At 36.6% G+C, this 20925-nt stretch overlaps 2 long non-coding RNA genes across 3 annotated transcripts in view; one reads left to right on the top strand and one right to left on the bottom strand.

Annotated features, from left to right (window-relative positions):
- Positions 1-2181: 2181 nt before the first annotated feature.
- Positions 2182-10847, bottom strand: LOC141368772 (uncharacterized). Of its 2 annotated transcripts, XR_012372027.1 has the most exons (5): positions 9836-10847; positions 9336-9372; positions 9208-9247; positions 9042-9106; positions 2182-3278 (listed from the first exon to the last, which is right to left on the bottom strand). It is a non-coding gene; the product is annotated as an uncharacterized lncRNA (long non-coding RNA). The 2 variants fall into 2 exon arrangements; XR_012372026.1 differs by lacking the exon at positions 9836-10847 and having other exon boundaries at positions 9336-9812.
- A 3025-nt stretch (positions 10848-13872) lies between these two features.
- Positions 13873-20925, top strand: part of LOC141349269 (uncharacterized) — an 84931-nt gene continuing 77878 nt past the window's right edge. The window contains exons 1-2 of the long non-coding RNA XR_012371070.1: positions 13873-13977; positions 14125-14199. This is a non-coding gene — a long non-coding RNA (uncharacterized lncRNA). The remainder of the gene's footprint in view (positions 13978-14124; positions 14200-20925) is intronic.

The following is a 20925-nucleotide window of genomic DNA, read 5'->3' as shown; positions in this document are numbered from 1 at the left end:
AAAAAACAACACATAGATTACCTAGAAAAAAACATTTGTTATTTTCGACGAGGCATTTGTTCAAGAGATCAGTTTAGCAACTAGTCAGACCATTAAAAAAAGGAAACCGGAAGTAAGGTTCGGATCCAGACGTGTATCACGTGTGTCCGATGAAACCGTCTATGGCCTTGTCCCAAATGGCACACTCCGGACTTGTGGTCCTCCTCAGAGTCCACACTTTGATGACATCACGTAGTCCAGACTTTAGGGACCCTTGATGCGAGTTCACGTGGGTGCACCGGAGTCGTATTTTGGGACAGACTCGAGCATCACACCGGAAATAGGTAGAGAAGTTTTTTTTTTTTTTAATAGGTAGAGAAGTTGCCCGTCAGTGTGAACTCCTCCCTTCCGTCGTCTGATTGGTCTGATTGCCCTTTCGCAAGGACTTCTGGGTTGGTAAAGTGCGCAAAGCCTGGGCTGCATTCAGCCACGACAAAATGTTGCACAACGTTTATTAAACTGAAACGGTGATGCATTGAACACCCTGTTGTGATGACGCAAGAGTTGCAACTACGGTAACTGAGAGGCCATTCTTTGTGTTCTTTTTTAAATGTTTCTGAAGCCTGATGAAATAGTTATAAATGTGTGTTTAATACTGTAAAATACCCTCGATGTTACAGTCACTGACCTTGTCGTCCAGAATGAAAGACAACATTCCAACTTGAACCCATTGAGCGAGCTGTCTCTTTACTATCGCATGGTTTTACACATCTTGCCACTGATTGGGCTGACATTTCTGACACACCCACCAAACAAGAGAAAACGCTTCTAAAACCTGTTGCATTCCGTTGCACACCGTTTCAAGGAAACATGTCGTTCAACCCGGAAACCGTAGCAAAACGTTGCGCAACGGTGTGAGATTGAACGTGCCCCTGCTGCAGTGCGGGCTTCGCTGAAGACCGCATCAAGGGGGCAAAAGGAGGCGCTGATGAGCACACTTCAAAGCGTAAAAATGACAGATGGGACACCCCACGGACTCGTAGACTAAGCGAGAACGCGCAATTTAAGGCCACGAGACCGAAAGTCCACATGAAGTGCGCCATTTGGGACAGGGCCTATAGACAAGTTTCCCGGGCACTTCCTGTTTACTTCCTGATTCTGCCAAGAACTTCCTGCGCAGGCTGAGTAGTGGTGTAAAAATGGCTTTTAAATGGCAACATTCGACCGAAAATCTTGTTAAAAATTGTGTTTTGACCATTCTGCATCCAAGTAAGATCATGGGCTGACAACATCCAAGATCTTTTCTTATTTTATTGATTCCATGGCGGTGGATGGGAATGCAATTAATAACATGAAAAGCTCAGAGGCGTTTCAGTCCCTCCATTCCGACAAAGTGGGCTGTGTACTTTTACACAATATGGGCAGTTTAATTTAGCCAATCTTTTGCTTGTATTAAGATGTTTGTATGTATCCGTGTGTTAATCCGTGTGCAAAGTTTCTTAAACTTCTTAATGCCAAACTGGTGTGAAAGCGCTGGATCTCATTTACATTATCGACAGAAAATAAACTTTTGATTAGTAAATTAATTAGGTGATGATCTTTACAATTAAACCAACCACCACAGAATTACACTATTAACTTTACCTGTTCATAACAAATGTGGTGTATTAACACAAAGTTAACACAACCAGGGAAAAAACTAGCAAACAAAAAGTCAAGGGTCAAGAGTCCAACTAAAACAAACACCAATCACAATAATGGTGACTTAAAATGAAACAAAACATCAACATCTAAACCTAATAAGTGAATTGTGTTTTCTACAGCAATATATTTACTGAACATTAAGATAATGTTTTATAACAGTTTTAAAATAATAAAATGCAATGTTTCTCTATCATTTACATAACAATTAAACAAGTCAATATAATAAACAGTTGTTGTTTTAAACATTGTGTGAACATTAAAACATGACATTGACATAACGTTTAAAAATGGTAAAATGTAACATTCCTCAAACATTCAGACAACCCAGAAACGTTCTTAGAACGTTAAGAAAACTAGACACTTGTAACACCATCCATAGTTTACTTTTTCTGCACGCTAACCAAAGACAGTAAAAGATGCTAACTCGCTAACCGGAAGTGCTTGGCAGACACAACAGGAAGTCGTTGGCAGAGTGAAAGGCTAATGGCAGCCCACCTATCCCAGATAGCAGACAAACAGTGAATCAACATTGAAATGATGTTAATCCATCAACCAAATTATCATTGAATCAACATTGAAATTTTACATTGATTTTTCATCAGGTTTGCACCCTGGAATAATGTTATTTCAATGATGCAAAATCAATCTAAATGGTTACAAAACCAATCTTAATTCAACATAAATTCAATCACTTAAGGTAGCAGACCAACAGTGAATCAACATAGAATTGATGTTGATGCTATTAACCAAATTATCATTGAAACAACGTTGCCATTTTTCATTGATTTTTTCATCAGGTTTGCAGCCTAGAATAATGTTATTTCAATGATGGAAAATCAATCAAGATGGATATAAGATCAATGTTTATTGAACATCATTTCAATAGTGTAATTAACAATATAGCAACATTGAAGCAATATAAAAAAACAAGCTTTATGTACTGCAGGATTCAATGTTACTAAATCAAGTCTGTTTTGACTAGTTTTTAAATCAGAGACCATGTAGGGCTACAATTAACATACTTTAAACCAAAAAGTCACTAACTTGCAATACACCCACACAGTTTACACAGGATACATCACACTCAAGAAATTAAATACCACGAGCAAATAAACGTATATATATATATATCGTAAAATACAATTGTATGAATCAAATTTTTTTGCCATAAAATACAAAAGTAAAAATTAAAATTATAAATATTATTGCCACTAGAGGACTCTGGAAAATTAAGACAACATCATAAACATACATCAGCAAAATGAATTTGGAAAAGCAATTTAATTTCAATTCAATTCAATTTTTAATGACTAGATACAGGTACCATACAAAACTCAAAGACACAACTGTACTTCTTGAAACATTTAGAAATTGAAACATTACCACAGTTCATTGTTTAGGACTATTCAGTAACTGAAGCTCCTCCTCTGATGCAAATGTGATGGATTTACTTCACATTAAACAGAGACACTGTTGAACACTGCAGGCCCTTTTATACACCAATCCGTTCACGGGCATAACATAGCTGTTTTTGCACAGTCACAGCAAGGACATACTCTGAGGTCTCCTAAATTTCATTGGTTCTTGTGAGACATCTAAAGAATTAAAAACAAGCAGGAAGTTAGAACTGCATACTGTGGCTACATGGGGAAAATATTTCCTAGACAACATAGTATTGTGTATGGAAGAGTGTGGTTCAAAATGAGATATATCACAGTATATATGTGTTTCAGCTTTATGTTTATATTGTTTTTGGAATATACAAATTTGCCACTTACTAATTAGATTTTAACTAAATGCTCACCACAGTTTTAAAAATATAAGTTAAAGTTAGTGTTAAAGGGAAAATGCAAACAATAAATAAAAGATAAGTCTTAATAGACAGAATCTTGTTTTTGAATCAGTTATTTTTTGTAGGCTATTAAAGATATACTAAGCATTGGAGATGCACCAAAAGTAAAATTCTTGTCCAAAGCTGACAATTTAAAAAAAACATATTTTTCTAATTATTTTGCCAATTTTCTCAACATGATTGCACAATTAAAATTTTCAAAATGTCCTTTTTTACTATATTTAGTTTACATTATTTAAAACATTTTTTTACATTACAGCAGTCATTAAATGTCCTTTTTACACCTGGTCACTTCTCTGATCAGATTCATTTGGTCACATAAATGAGTTAATGTTAAAGAGTTAATCCGATCTACTATTCTGCACAAATGGTAAATAACATTTTCACTTAGGAAACATTGTACTGTATGTTGAGCAGCGAACGCCGCTTGAGCGATGTAGTTTGACGATCCATTTGCTAACAGGACAACAACTTTTATCAGAATGACAAAAAAAGAGACTGAACAAAGAAAGTAAAAAGCGACAAGATCACTTCGAAACAGACTCCATGATCATTACCTCATAGCACCTTCATATTTATAATCTCCATATTTAAAGATCTCATATACAGGTATTTTCCTTGTCTGGTTTGTGCATATTCATACTTGTTTGTATGCCTATTTCTAATGTTATGTATGCATAAATATAAAATACAATGCATACTATATCTTCAATAGCCTAGAAAATAAATAACTGATTTTAAAACAAGATTCTGTCTATCAACCCTTAATTTTTTGTTATCTTTAGTGCATTTTCACGTTAACACTACCTTGAACTTAATACATTTGAAAAACTGTGATGGGCATTTAATTTAAAGCTAATTAGTGAGGGGCAAATTTGTATATTCCAAAAACAATATAAACATAAATCTTAAACATATATACCGCTACCATGAAATAAAATGACAAATTGTGTGGGATGGATTTTGTCATACCGCCCGCATTCACGGCATTTCTGCAACTTAAATCAGGCTCGGCAGAGTGTGTCGACTGCCACGGGTGTTTGTACAAAAACTATTATGCGAGATAGAGGTAGTGATATAGGGCTGGACAATAACGCCCCATTCAGACAGACAGCAACCAGCAGTTGCAGAGCGACGCGATCTCATTCATTTCAATGGAAACCTGCCGACTTCCGGCGGCACGAGCGAAAGCGACCGTTGGCGACCGTATCGGCATGTTCAGCGATGCAAGAAAGTTAATAAAAGTTTAACTTTATGCAAATGTTGAGCGAATTTCGAGAGAGGCTACCAATGAGAACGAAGCAGTGGAGTTCACGTCATCCTTCTCTCGGCAGTTACTGGAGTGGATGGTACTCATTTGTTTATGATAACCAGATTTAAACACGCCTCATTGAAAGAGACGGGCGACACACAGCGATAACGTCGCTGGCTGTCTGAATGAAGGGTAATTAAATATCGATATATGTTGCGGTATAATTTTTTTCAATGATATGGCTTCTAAACACATTTCCGATATTTCGATATACATTACTGCATCCCGTTGCCGTTCCCATGTCACTTCCCACGTTCAGACAGCCAGCGACGTTATCGCTGTGTGTCACTTCCCACGTTCAGACAGCCAGCGACGTTATCGCTGTGTGTCGCTCGTCTCTTTCAATGAGGCATGTTTAAATCTGGTAGTCATAAACAAATGAGTACTATCCACTCCAATAACTGACAAAAGAAGGATGATGTGAACTTCGCTGCTTCATTCTCATTGGTAGTCGCTCCCAAAATTCTCTCAACATTTGCATAAAGTTTAAATTTTCTTAACTTTCTCGCTACGCTGGACACGCCCAAACAGTCGCCAACGGTTACTTTCGCTCGCGTCGGCGGAAGTCGTCAGATTTCCATTGAAATTAATGAGATTTACTGCTGGTCGCTGGCTGTCTTAATGGGGTGTAAAAACAATTATTAAATGCCGGTCAATGCGCTTCTTTCTTTAGAGCATGTGGCGTCTTTTGCAGCTAAGCAACCATGAGCCGTGCATTCCGGAAAACAATGCCTGATAGAATTTAAACTCTCATCTGTGCCTTGCTTCCAAAGTCACAGCTTCCAATGGTGACACCAGGGAGGGAGAACAGGAGATGTAATGCAACAAAAACTGAACTACGAATGAGAAAAATCAGGTTCACATGTTAAAAAGGGGGAAAGAAACGTGCAATAGATAAAAGTATGTAGGCAGCTATTCTTCTCGTTATGAGTATATGTATAGACGGTTTCATCGGACGCACGTGATACACGTCTGGATCCGAACCTTACTTCCGGTTTCCTTTTTTTGATGGTCTGACTTGTTGCTAAACTGATCTCTTGAACAAATGCCTCGTCGAAAATAACAAATGTTTTTGTTTCCTAGGTAATCTATGTGTTGTTTTTTGTGCTTGTTATATAAATAAACTACGTTTAAAGAACTTTGTTGTTATTTATTCTTAGCGGAGTTTACCGGAAGTTACGTGCGGATCGCAACGGCCGCTTGTTTATGTTATTACTGCTGAAACAGTCTATATGAAGTAGTATGCTAGTGTCCAATATATTATGTAGCTTGCTATGCAATTACAAATAGAGCTTTGATATAAATGTTTCTGTCCAACTATCTTATGTATCATTAAATAGCCTACTACCATTCAAAACAGGGTTCTTGCAGGTTTCAGCAAGTTAAATTTAAGACCTTTTTAAGACCTTTTAAGACCATTATGAGTAAAATTTAAGACCAACACGACACATTACTAGAAGCATTCAAATGATCTCAGAAATTCTTAAAACGTTCTATTTTTATTGATTCAGTTATAGAAAAATATAAAATGAACGCAGTTTTAAAACAGATAATCAAAATACATGGAAATACATTATGCTTAACTCTATTAGACCGCGATTGTTGGCGCCGACAAATTTTACCCATAGCCCTTTAGGAAGAGACTTCTGACAATGGAAGCCCAAAAATGGCTAGTGAGACATTGAAATACATTGAGTTAGAGGCAAAGAGCTGTGATTTTTCTTAATTAATAGTCAAGAAATGCATTGATTTACAATATTTATACATCACACTAATATGTGTAAGTAGTATTTTTATAAAATTCTATCAACAATGTTTTTTGACAAATAAAATTCACTAATATTAGATCAGTTAGTATGGTCAGCTGCTGGTTTGTGCCTAGTTTTACACTGCCTCATACAACTTTAAAGCTTTAAAATGCATCACACTCTGTAGTACGTAAGCTTATAGGGGAGGTTTCCCAGACATGGATAAGAGCTTTCCAAACTTGAAAACAATTTGCACTGACATATCTTAAAATACATCAAAATGCACACAAGTAATGGTTTTAGTAAGGCATGTTTATTAAAACTCATAATTAAACAAAATGTCATAATTAAACTAAGGCCTAGTCCTGGTTTAAGCTAATCCCTGCCCGGGAAACCACCCCATAATGTTTAATGTACAACTGGCTGTGTGCTGTGTATATATCTTGTGCCTGTTTATAAATATACAAAGAACAAAAGATCACTTTCAATTATTATTAATCCCTAAAAGCATTAATATATGCATTTTATTAATACAAGTTTTTAATAAATTAATGTATTGCATTTAATTGAATACAGAATCACAGAGCCAAAAAAACACTCCACCCATTATGTAGGTATGTGACAAAAAATATAAATACTAGAAAATTCATATATAATTATAACCATATGATAGATAATAAAAAGAACTTTAACATGGTTTTTAAATTATTAAAATCGGATAATTATTGAGAAAGTTATGGAATTTTTTAACTCGAAAATTAGGGGGCATTTTTGTACCCAATTAAAACGATAAAACTATCAAAAACTGTGACCTCTTCCGCTTGACCAAACACTTTAAAATATCATAACTTTCTCATTTATTGGTCTATTTGCATAATTCAAACACCACATTGTAGGTAATTTAAAGCCCAACAAGATTAAGATGACATCTTTTTAAAAGATATATAAATAAATGTTATTATTTTTGATTAACCACTAATTAATGAAACCGAGAGCATCAATCCACGCATATCTTTCCATATGAAATCAAAGCCCTCTCAAATAAAAGCTATATTTTTATATATTAAATAAACATTTCATTGTTTCTTTAATATTTCTTAATTGACTAATAATGCTGGCGAGCAATTTAAATGGTCAGATATTATTAATACATTAATTGATGATTATGTTATTTATCATTAATAAATCAATAAATGCATGCATGTTGCATGCATGTATTTATTTATATGTTTGACAAAATTATGCCAATAATGTAATCTAGAGATTTTAATCCTTCGTTCTGTATGATTACTTTGAAAAATAATGCACGGATTGATGAAAACGGAGAAGTTTTGGAAGCCAATGATTGAATGGGCGATTCTGCTTTTGACAACAGCGTCACTCGCGGATCTTAAAAAAGCACATGCGAATGTAACAATCAATCCCAAACTTCACCTAATTCAAGTTAAATGTATATTCTATCAAAAGTATTTGGTTTGAAACAAAAAAATACTCGCCTTCATAGAGGATTTCAATGCCAAACACGAGAGAAATTTTGCTTCGCTTATAACTTTCTTCTTACGACAGCTATCTTGGAAATTCGAACGTGAGAATCAACGTGAGGAAGTAATTTATGTCACTAGTATATGGGCTTTAGAGGTATTCACAAAGCAAAGATATGACAGATTTCCTAAGTCACCAACGCGTCTGGCGCTGAATACCTGCTGGGAACACAGCCGTGGGAACAAAGCGCTCGTGCGTATTACGTCATTTTGTCACATACCTACATTATGCATAAATATGCACTATATACTGCCATCAGGTTTAATAGCCTCTCTAATTACACAATAACGGATGAATCTGCATTAAGAAAATGAAATTTACCATTAAAAGGCTGTTTGATATGTTTTGCTAACGTTATCCACTAAGACCGTTTCTCAATCCGAAGGCTGTAGCCTCCGAAGGGTCGCATTTCTTATTTCAGAAATGGTCTTATTTCAGAATATTAACTTTGCAATTAACTTTAAAATATTGATTATTATTCTTAGTTAATCGTTAATTGTTGTAATATGCTTATGACTTGCGAATGTAATGCTCAGTAAACTTAAATAAACCAGGCGATGCCGTATGCAGCAGCCTGCCTATGCGAAAGGGCTCTGATCTACCGCTGTTCATTTAACCGTAACTCGTGAAGCATTTGCGCAATCAAAAAGTTTGAATTGTTCCTAAAAGACAATTGCACTTTTTTGAAATATATGGCTAATTACGGTACTTTCTTGCTTTCCGTCTGCCAATCGCTGATGTTTGTGCAGAGCTGAAGGGAAAGCACGTTAGGTTCAAGTGCATCGCAGCAAAGAGCAATATTAAGGTCTAAAATATAAAACTGTGTAACACTAAAGTTGACACGCTGTTGGTGGCTCGTGACTCGACGGCCCGACACAACATAAAAACTTAAGATTTACATTACCATAACATCTTCTCTCTGAAGAATCACTCTGAAGATACACTCAGCTTCTTCTAACTTTGGCAAGTCTTTTAGAAAGAGTGATAGAGGTAATATGATAGAGATTAGTAGCTAGCAAATACACTTCAGTTTATACATTTTGTACATTACTTAATTAATTGCCATTTACCTTTCATTATGTACTGTGACTGGATAATCCATTCGCTGACCTTTAATAAAAAAAATACAAAGATAAACTAAGTAATAATTAACAACACCTGTCACATCATCTATCAACTGGCAGAAAGGCACTCTTACCATGTGGGAGAGAACGCAGGAAATCACTCTAATGGGCCTACAAAAAGAGAAATAATGAAAGGGAAAAACACTCCCATTAGGCAAGTTTTGAGCCAAACATTGGTTGTAATTTTGGTGAAGTATTGACTTCAGCCACGTCAAGCTATAAGGAATGTCAAAATACATTAGAACTTTTAAAATATATACTCTTCTTTAAGCAGGCTAAATAAACAATTCATATTATTACTGTTCCTAAAACAACAACAGGCTTTATAAGGTTAGCTATAATAATATAAATAAACTGAACAGTTCTGTGCAATTACATTAAATTAAGACATATTTACAAAAACACTCACGAAAAATTAAGCATTAACAAACCATTGTAAACCGCAAGGTCCTGCTACCACACCATTACTACGACATAAACTTGCAAGCCTCCCCTAACAGTAATTACTAACTAAGCTGTAACAAACAAGACAGCAAGTAACTTATGCAAAACTTAATAAATATTTTAAACTTACCTCTAAAACCCCGCTGGCACTGTCGTTGTCCTTTCGCGCCAAAACTTAACGTTCTAATCTTCTGCGCTTCTAAACTGAGTGGCGGTTGGCAACTGAAGGGTCATTACTGCCACCTACTGGACTGGGTGTAGCGCATTTAATAGTCAGTGGGGGGATTTTTTTATTATATACTGTGTTCTTTGGGCTATTAAATATTAACTGAGCAATAAATGAAAATTAAAGTTAATTTAAATTTCACACGCTTTTTTTCTATAACACTTAACATAATTATATGCAAATTTGCTAGACAAACACTATAAGAGATATAAGAGCAACAAAACTAATGTTAGGTTATTTATTTCATAACTTTACCAATTCCTGCAAAAATAAAATTAAATAATAAAATAAAATAAAAATTATAATGTCATTGATTTGTGATTATTAATAATATGTTTTGACTTATGATTGTTGTTTGTTAATATACACTTAGTTGGCAGTTTTCTGACGATGGTAAACTAAGGCATTTCTGTCTAAGGCATTTAGGTCATTTTTGTTAAACGTATTTAAAATAGCTGTTGATTCCCCAAAATGATCATACATTTGAAATCTTCTTGAACACTCACATATTTAGAGATGATCTGACCAGATAATTTTTACTTGCTGTATAAAAGCAAAAAACTTGTCTGATGGTGGTCCTGGGGGGGAAAGGTCTTTAGGTCATAAAATGAACAGGACTTTATAGGATCGTAAATATTTTCACTTAATTATACAGAAATTCACCCAATTTGATTTGTGTTAAAGTGTGCAGATGAAGCTGACCAAAAATCAACATTGAGTCTATGTTTGGCTTTTCAACATTGAAAAATAAATTTATTATAAACATTGATTCAATGTTTGGATTTTCAACATTGAGAAAGCAATACATTAGCAACATTGATTCAATATTATTTAACATTGAAATTTCAACCTTGACCATAATGATGATTCTGATGGAATTTCAACATTTAATCAATGTCACCTTGCTATCTGGGATTTCACCCAGGAAACTTGTCTATAGGGAATGTGGAGTTGACGTCACGCGGTGTTGCATTATGGGTAATCCGCCATATTTGCAGGATCGCGTCCTGTCCCGCTGTATTAGTGCTGCGTCCGAAAACTCAAGGCAGTGACTCGTTGCCTCGCTGCCTCATAAGGAAATGACTTCGGAGGCATGAAGGTAGCTCAGAGAAAGACTTTCGGACACACTTCTAAGGCAGCGTGTTTGAAATTTTAACAGAGAGCGCCTTTGTGATAACTAATCACATATTTGAAAACTACAATACTAATTTCTCGCTAGAAATGCAATTAAAAGGTGTAAAAAGTGAAAATATACCTTTATTTACACTAAATTGGTGGTCCAGTCGCGTCCTTGGCCGCCATTTTATTTTTTCGAACTCGACCGGACTCGACCAATCACATTCATAATGTACGTCCGCGCATAGGTATCTCAGGAGACAGGAAGTAAACCAAACAATGAATTCGGACATGCCTTGCTGCCTTGGAAAGCTGCCTCAGAAGGCAGCAATTAAGAGTTTTCGGACGCAGCCTAGATTTCATGTGTTGGAGGTTGTTTTTGTATTTTCTGTCGAGATTTTAATAAACTTCGATATGTTTGGTCAGTACTGCCCCAGCGGGAACCTTGACGTCAATTTGACATCAACAAATAGATTTTGACCACCATGTATGACGTGCATGAATATGCATATTTTCATTATATTTTGTAATTATTTCCTTGTGGTTGTAAAGAGGCCCAACAAAGGTATCAAACTGACATGTTTTTTGTGGTCCCTATATCTCAGGTCAATATCATTGACATTAAATTGATGTTGATTTGATGTCAGGAAATAAGATGTCAAATTGATGTTAAATTTATGTCAAAACAATGTCTGAAAAAGTATATTTATCATTCATTGTAAATCAATGCGACTCATTTTTAACATCTTGAAAGTTGTAATGGGGAGAGTTAAAAATGTAATAAACACGTGCAAATAAACTATAATTGTTTTTTATTATTATTATATTTTCATCACAGTGTCTAAAATATAACATTTTAAATATAAATTTGAAGAATACCATTAATAATAAAATAACATCAAGACGTTAATATGTTTCATTCATACAAGTCTGTTTGGAATGTTTGATCCTGACAAAAAAGAAGCGAGGTAATCTCGCGAGATTACACGATACTGGAGAGTTTAACGGCTGTCTGCGTGATCATCGAGAAGTGCATAGAGGTAAGGAAATATCAAGTCAATAAGTCAATGTTTAAAACGCGTAACATAATTTTATTCACACATAAAATGTTGTATGACAAAAAGCACGATGCCAATTAATTGTGTTTTTCTGTAAGTTGTGAACGTATCCGTTATAATGGTTGATTCGCTATTCCACGGGATGTTCCCGCCGAAATTGGACTACGGTTACATTAATAAGATTGTAATATGAATATTAATCAATTAATGTTATATCGGGTGTTATCAACTTAACCACATTGTTGTTTATTGCTTCAGAAAAGCACGTCATAAATGTAAGGGCTTTTTGGACAACTGTTCGGTAGAAAAGCGTTGATATCGTAATTCAGTCAGTTTATCCGAGAGGTCTTACAGGCGCCACTGACACCTCTGTCAGAGTCATTTGTAAAGAGGAGCAGCACGGCAGCTGGATGAGTGCGGTCAGTTAATTAATGCTGCTTGCTTAATTTCGTGTTACTGATTAAGTGTTTATACTTAAAGTTAGATGATATGTTGGTGTTTTATGGCTCGCGGATTTGCAATAACTGCATTTATCAGGCAATCACACGTTACGTCACACGCTTACCCTACAGTCACATTAGCTACAAAAGTGAACACCGAGCGACACGCACCCGCTTGATGGGCGTTCCTTGGCTAGTTTCTAAAAGCGGTATCAAACGTCACTTTAGAGGTATTGTTAAGTTACAAGAAAGATGTTTTTGGATTTAAAAGTATTTATTTCTCGATAAAAGTAACAAAATATTTGAGATAAAATGCCAAACTTATCAGATATATACATAAATGCGCATTTTCCGCCATCTTGAATTATTTTCTCAGACTCGACCACACGTATGCTGCGTCCGAAAACTCAAGGCAGTGACTCGTTGCCTCGCTGCCTCATGAGGAAATGACTTCGGAGGCATGAAGGTAGCTCAGAGAAAGACTTTCGGACACACTTCTAAGGCAGCTTGTTTGAAATTTAAACAGAGAGCGCCTTTGTGATAACTAATCACATATTTGAAAACTACAATACTAATTTCTCGCTAGAAATGCAATTAAAAGGTGTAAAAAGTGAAAATATACCTTTATTTACACTAAATTGGTGGTCCAGTCGCGTCCTTGGCCGCCATTTTATTTTTTCGAACTCAACCGGACTAGACCAATCACATTCTTAATGTACGTCCACGCATAGGTATCTCAGGAGACAGGAAGTAAACCAAACATTGAATTCGGACATGCCTTGATGCCTTGCTGCCTTGGAAAGCTGCCTCAGAAGGCAGCAATTTAGAGTTTTCGGACGCAGCCGTAGATATCTATGCGACCACAGACCTACGTCACGTTGCTCCTTCACTCCGATTGGCAGTCGCTTTGTCGCATCGCTCAGTATTTGCATAAAATAGCCTGCTTGTCTATTTTGGCCCCGCCTTGCTCGCGCAGCGCCGAGCTCGTCGCTTGTCGCTGGCAAACGGCCACTTCCATTGAAAATGAATGGTAGCCTGTCGCTCTGTCTCTGTCGCTTGTAGCTAATGTGACTGGGGGGTTATGCTTGTACCTGCGGTCGCTCGCGCTATATCCATGATTTAAAGCAGAAAATAGACTCTTAACTCCTTTGTAAGAAAAAGTCAAGCAGTCTAAGTTTTTGGCATGTGCTATTTGAATTGAAATGAAGTTTAATGGTGTTATTTTGCTTACTTCTCTTGATGAATAATTAGCACGTTTAATGGATCTTGAAAATATTAGTTATATATAAATGTGCTCTTGTTTTCAGTGTATTTTTATAAATCTTTTGTAATGTCTTTGTTATCAGAGCCCTTCAAATTAAACATAGTGATGGTGATCTTGTCAATGCTGAGATTTTAATGCATCAACAGCCATTACATCTGTCTGGATCAGGTAATGTTGTGACATGTTAACCCTGATATTTTACAGTATATACTTAAATGCATTATGCAAGTGTATGCATTACATTCTGATAAAGGTCATCATTTATAGAATTATCTTTTACTATTGCACTAATTTTACTTTTTTATATGTTGTCAGGATTGAACAAGAAACGGACAGCAAGAGTTGTCAGGTCAGAAACGTGATGACACACAAACATAAGAAACTTCACAGGTGAGCTTTTTAAAAACACCTGGGTCCGTGTACGTTTTATTCATTTGATATCCTATCTGAAATCATGCAAAGAGAAATGGGAAATCGGTTCGTTTTGTCGTTTTTCCGTTTATTTCATAAAATGGAAAATTAGAATACGGCTCGATTTTTCATTTTTCATTTGTGGATTACAAATCAGTAAATAGGTTCTATATTTCATTTACGCCTCTGGTCGGCGCTGAAACGCCCCCTTCATCTGATTGGCCAAACCGCGGCCCGGCTTCCTTGTGTCAGGCAGAATAAGAGTCCTTCAAGTTCGCGATGGAAAGCAGGGGTCACTGATAACTCCGCATGATATTTAATGCAGAAATATATTTCTAAATACATTATTAATGCTGCTGTGAAGCTTTGCCTCTAATGTACAAAACTTGAGAGATCGCAAGCGGCCAGCGGCTCGCCGGAGTTTTGCCCATCGTTTTTCCAGCGGACCACCAGCGGCAGCCGCAGAGGTCCGCGCTGGTTTATACCCATAGATGTGTACATATCTATGGTTTATACCAGTAATGTTTGCTAGCTGCCCACATCGGTGGTTCATAATCATTTAATCACGCTAACCAAATGTCTTTCAACACAATAATAAACTATTTACATCAGCAACTGCAAATTTATTATTGTCAGTAAACAGAATAAATATCCAAAATGCATATAAATTATTTATCAGATGCATTAAAACCAACGTGACTTACAAATAAAAACAACCAGTTTACACTTTTCTGTACCCATGCAAAGTTATCCATGATTTTACATTTGTAGTAAAACATGGTAAATATAAAATCAACCATGGTTTTACAACAATAACAAAGAATAAACATTCTCTTACAACAGCATAGGTTAGAATTACATTTTAGTAACCACAAACTTTACCATGATTTAAAAATGTATGGTTACCATGGTTTCACTCCAGCATTACTACAATACTACTATACTGCCCTACAAAGCCAAAGCACAGTAACTATGCATTTGGTATCAGCATTCATAAACAGGGTATCAGCATTCATAAACACTTTTGTGAGGATATCTTCATTCTTAAAACAAGCTTATTTGCATGCATTTTTGTAAAATTGAAATCAAGTGTTTGCACATCATTTTCTATTGCATTGACTGACCTATATGCATTTGTCTGCTCCTATGCATCTGTTATTTAATTGTTCCGCAGTAATTAAAGGAATACAATTTCATGAAAATGGACTACATAAAAACAACTGTGAACATTCCAATAAAAACACAATTTATTTAATATTTTTAATGTGTTAATACAGATTTTAAAGACACTCTCTCTTTTAAATCCGGCACTGTACAAAATGATTCAGTGGATTTGTAAATATCACTAAAATAAATGATTTAATTATCTTACAATGTCACTTAGGTGTTTTTTTTTTAGTTGGACAAACCAAAATAAATGATTTCAATTTTTTGTGTTTAAAATGTACATACCAAAAAAGTGTATACATCAAATAAAAGAAGTATTTAAATATTTAAACATATTATTTTTAATGAATAACATATCCTTAATATTTCTTGTACATCTTAATCAATATATTTGTAAATGTCACACTTATATAAGATTTTAAAACTGTAGCCTATTGCTAATTTCAAATTAATTAGGGCCCGAGCACCGAGGAGCAGGCCAGAATGGCCTGCACCGAAAGGTGCGAAGCCCTATTGTTTTTGCTCGGATTATTATTTTTATTATTATTATTATTATTATTATTTTTTTTTTTATTTTTTTTTTACGTTTTGGGGCAATTTGGGGGCCTTAACATACTCAAAAACTCTTGAAATTTTGCACAGACATCAGAGTCGTCGGCCATCAGGTCCGGGCAAAGGCCGGACCACGGGCGTGGCAAGGGAGCTCTGTAGCGCCCCCTGTAATTAAAAAACAAACATTGGGGCACAGATCGGGCAAAAATGTACGCACATGTACGAGAGTTGGTACACATATAGAACTCATCGACCCGAACAACTTTCGCCCTTAAACCTATTAGCTCCGCCCAACAGGAAGTCGGCCATTTTTGATTGTTTCAAAAATGCATGTGATGAACTTTTAAATACTCCTCCTAGGGGATTTATGCGATTGACACCAAACCCGGTGAACATGATGTCGAGACATTGTACTTGCTAAATTGCGAAGGGATTTTTGATATCTCGAACGGTTCTGCCATGGCGAAGCGACAAAGTCATGGCGAAATCAGAGAAACAGGAAGTGTCTAATATCTAAGGCAAAAAATGTCTTATTTTAATGATACGCAGGACGTTTGTTCGTCTGAAGATTCCGAACGCATCGATGTGCCTATTGTGAGTCTCGGGTATAGCGCCACCACCAGGTGCCAGGAAGTGTGTCAGTCACAAAGGTGGATTTTTTTGACTTTTCCATCCAATGTTCTTTTAAATACTCCTTCTAGGATTTTCATGCGATTGACACCAAAAGTGGTCAACATGATGCCGAGGCATAGTAGATGATAAATTGCGAAGGGATTTTTGATATCTCCAACGCTGTTCCCATGGCAAGGCGTCAAATTTTACTTTAATTTTAGGCATATTTAAGGCTCTTGGCGTGCTTATATTAACCTAAAACTTGGCACACACATCAGAGTTGTCGACTGTTAAGTGTGCACAAAAAGGTCAGACATAGGCGTGTCTCTTAAGTGGCTCACCAGCGCCCCCGTTTGTCTAAAATGTGGGGTTTCTTTTACCTACAGTCCCCAAATGGGTCAATAACAACATGAAAAAGCCCACTGATATTTACCCACTTGATGCACTTGCTCACCGTGCATCGCTTTCTCGGAGGCATCGTATAGCGGTAAAATAACGTGCAAGCGGCCCGCCATCGCTGCTTGCAGCTATATTTTTTATTATTATTAGGGCCCGAGCACCGAGGAGCAGGCCAGAATGGCCTGCACCGAAAGGTGCGAAGCCCTATTGTTTTTGCTCGGATTTATTATTTTTATTATTATTTTTTTTTAACATTTTTGGGCATTTTGGGTGCCTAAACATACTCGAAAACTCTTGAAATTTGGCACAGACGTCAGAGTCGTCGGCCATTAGGACTGGGCAAAGGCTGGAACACGGGCGTGGCAAGGGAGCTCTGTAGCGCCCCCTGTAATGCAAAAACAAACATTGGGGCACAGATTCTGCAAAAATGTACGCACATGTACGAGAGTTGATACGCATATAGATCTCATCGACCCGAACAACTTTCGCCCTCTAAAATTTAAGCTCCGCCCAACAGGAAGTCAGCCATTTTGGATTGTTTAAAAAATGCATGCGGTGAACTTTTAAATACTCCTCCTAGTGGATTAATGGGATTGACACCAAACGTGGTGATCATGATGTCAAGACATTGGACTTGCTAAATTGCGAAGGGATTTTTGATATCTCGAACGGTGTTGCCATGGCAATGTGGCAAAGTCATGGCGAAATCAGAGAAACAGGAAGTGTCTAATATCCAGAGGTGTCAAGTAACGAAGTACAAATACTTCGTTACAATACTTAAGTAGATATTTTGGGTATCTATACTTTACTTGAGTAATTATTTTTCAGACGACTTTTTACTTCTACTCCTTACATTTTCACGCAATTATCTGTACTTTCTACTCCTTACATTTTAAAAATTGCCTCGTTACTTCTTTTAATTTCGGCTTGTTTTCTTTTTTTACATTCCGGCTTGTCATCGTTAAAAAAACCCAAAACCTATCTTGATAAATTGCATCATCCGGATGAATGCGAATGTGGTTGGATGAGAAGTATAAACATACACCATTCCGACACCCTATTGGTTTGTACGCAATCCCCGCCGTACGCAATCCCCGCCCCCCCAGCTGACTGCAGATGATCAGAAGTTTGTTCGATAGCGCTGCAAAGATAAACTTAAAAGAACCGCGAGAGCGATTAGAAAGCATGCGAAGCAGTTGGAGCAGTTTGCTCTCGCGATGCTTTGATATCATCCGCCATCCGTTTGTACAGTAACATAACGCGGCATTCTGCCTTCAAATGGAAAAGGACGAAATAAAACTCGCGGATCAATTTCAGGTCAGATCACATTCACAAGCCTGTGTAAATATATAGCTGGCTGCTGACACCAACGCATCTGTGTGATTTAAATAGTATAACAATGTACCAATTTATATCATGTAACTTCAGTTGTTCAACTTAAATGACATTGTGCTGCGTTGCGTTTTGAAGCATGGCAAAGATATGCTAAAGACATCTGTTGTTTTGTAATAACTGCCCTAAATTTTATTTGCATTAACAAAACCTACTTAGCTAAATGCTTGAGTGTTAAATCAATCAAACACATAACCATACATACCAACTTTTGCTTTTGTTAATAGACATCAGCTGTTTCCTTAAACCTGACTTTTAATTTACTTACAAGAAAGACAGTCTTCAAAATTACTTGGATTTACATTGACATGTAAGATCAGCTTTGTCACATTAGATTAAGCTGAAGTCCATTAGCTACACTGGTACAGATGCAGAAATATAGGCTTTAATATATAATTGCATATGTGTGTAATTGTAGATTGTGTTGCTGTCAAAATACAATTATAAATGATAACAATAGCATATTTCTATGCTCACACATACTATAGTTTGTTGTTTTTTAACTAGAGAGGGCACCACTGTAAAAGTTTGGCCAGCAGCGGCCCTGCTCTGAATTTTGACTTTTTGCACCATTATAATATTTGAATATTTATATATAATGCTCAGTAGTACACATATAAGGTTCTTTAATGCAGTGGTTATGAAACCATTTTTTTTGCGGCCTCCCTTGTGTACAGTGGATTCCTTCACAGCCCCCCCCCAAAAAATTTATGACATAAATCATTCTAAAACATAAATTTTGAATTAAACAAAACATGTTAAATTATACAAATGTATTGCTTTTGTTTAGTATCCTTATTGTTCTGAGGTTTAATCACACAGAATTTATAATAAAGTAATGTATTTCATGAAATATTATAAAACTGGGGCCCCTGGCACCATCTCGCGGCCCCTAGTTTGAGAACCACTGCTTTAATGTACTTGTTTGCATTGTACTAAAATGCGTTCATTTTTAATGGGCATATACCGTATGCAGTTGTGCAGGGGTAGGCAACATGGAGTTCCGATGTCCTGCAGAGTTTAGCTCCAGGTCTAATCAAAAGCCCCTGAAAAAGTCACCTGAAACTACAGGTAGCCAAGGTTTTGTAAGGGTTGGAGCTAAAATTTGCAGGACATCGGCACTCCAGGACTGACATTGCATACCCCTGGCCCTAGTGCATCCCACATTTTTTTAACATTAACATTTTTATTATGACACTATACTGCCCTACAAAGCCAATTGCGCAGTAACTACGCATTTGGTCAAAATTGAGTTAGGGGTTGAAATGGGCGTTGTGAGATCTGTTGTTCAATTTAGTTCAATTTTGTCCCATTTCAGAAAAAACCTGTGTGCCAAAATTGCAGTAACATGTTTGACTGGCTGGTGTAAAAAACTTTAAAGCCATTTTTCTCAGTTTCAGTGTTTGCGTAGATACTGCACTTAGCCTTTGGAGGGCAGTATAGTTATTATGGCCTTAAGAAACATTTTTTAGAGGAGATAGGGTAGTGCACAATAGGCCCCTGTGGTGCGGCCTAGGCTTTTTTCCGTAATGATATTTTTTTCCTTACATTACTTTTACTTTTATACTTTAAGTAGTTTTGAAACCAGTACTTTTTCACTTTTACTTGAGTAAAAAGCTTGAGTTGATACTTCAACTTCTACAAAAGTCTTTTTAAACTCTAGTATCTATACTTTTACTTGAGTAATGAATATGAATACTTTTGACACCACTGCTAATATCTATGGCAAAAAATATCTTATTTTGATGCCATGCGGAGTGTTTGTTCGTCTGAAGATTCCGATCGCATCGATGTGCCTATTGTGAGTCTCGGGTATAGCGCCACCACCAGGCGCCAGGAAGTGTGTCAGTCACAAAGGTGGATTTTTTTGACAGTTCCATCTGATGTTCTTTTAAATACTCCCTCTAGGATTTTCATGTGATTGACACCAAAAGTGGTCACCATGATGCCAAGGCATAGTAGATGATAAATTGCGAAGGGATTTTTGATATCTCGAACGCTGTTCCCATGGCAATGCCCCAACCCTTACTTTTATTTCAGGCATATTTAGGGCTCTTGGCGTGCTTAGATTAACCTAAAAGTTGGCACACACATCAGAGTTGTCGGCTGTTAAGTGTGCACAAAAAGGTCCGACATAGGCGTGTCTCTTAAGTGGCTCACTAGCGCCCCCGTTTGTCTAAAATGTGTGGGTTTTTTTACCTACAGTCCCCAAAAGGGTCAGTACCAAAATATAATAGTCCACCGATATTTGCCCACTTGATGCACTTGCCCACCGTGCATCGTTTTCTCGAAGGCACCGTGTCGCGGTAAAAAAAACGTGCGAGGGCCCGCCATTGCTGCTTGCAGCTATATTTATTTTTTTATTTATTTTTTTCAACACTTTTGGACTTTTTGAGTGCCTTAACATACTCGAAAACTCTTGAAATTTGGCACAGACGTCAGAGTCGTCCGTCATCGCAGAAATCCAAAGGCTGGAACACGGGCGTGGCAAGGGGGCTCTGTAGCGCCCCCTGTAATTCAAAAACAAACATTGGGGCACAGATCGGGCAAAAATGTACGCACATGTACGAGAGTTGGTACGCA

Source organism: Misgurnus anguillicaudatus, chromosome 2 (assembly GCF_027580225.2).
Source record: "Misgurnus anguillicaudatus chromosome 2, ASM2758022v2, whole genome shotgun sequence".
In the NCBI taxonomy this organism is placed as follows: Eukaryota; Metazoa; Chordata; class Actinopteri; order Cypriniformes; family Cobitidae; genus Misgurnus; species Misgurnus anguillicaudatus.
The sequence above is the reverse complement of the archived record's forward strand: the minus strand, read 5'-3'. Positions and strand labels throughout refer to the sequence as shown.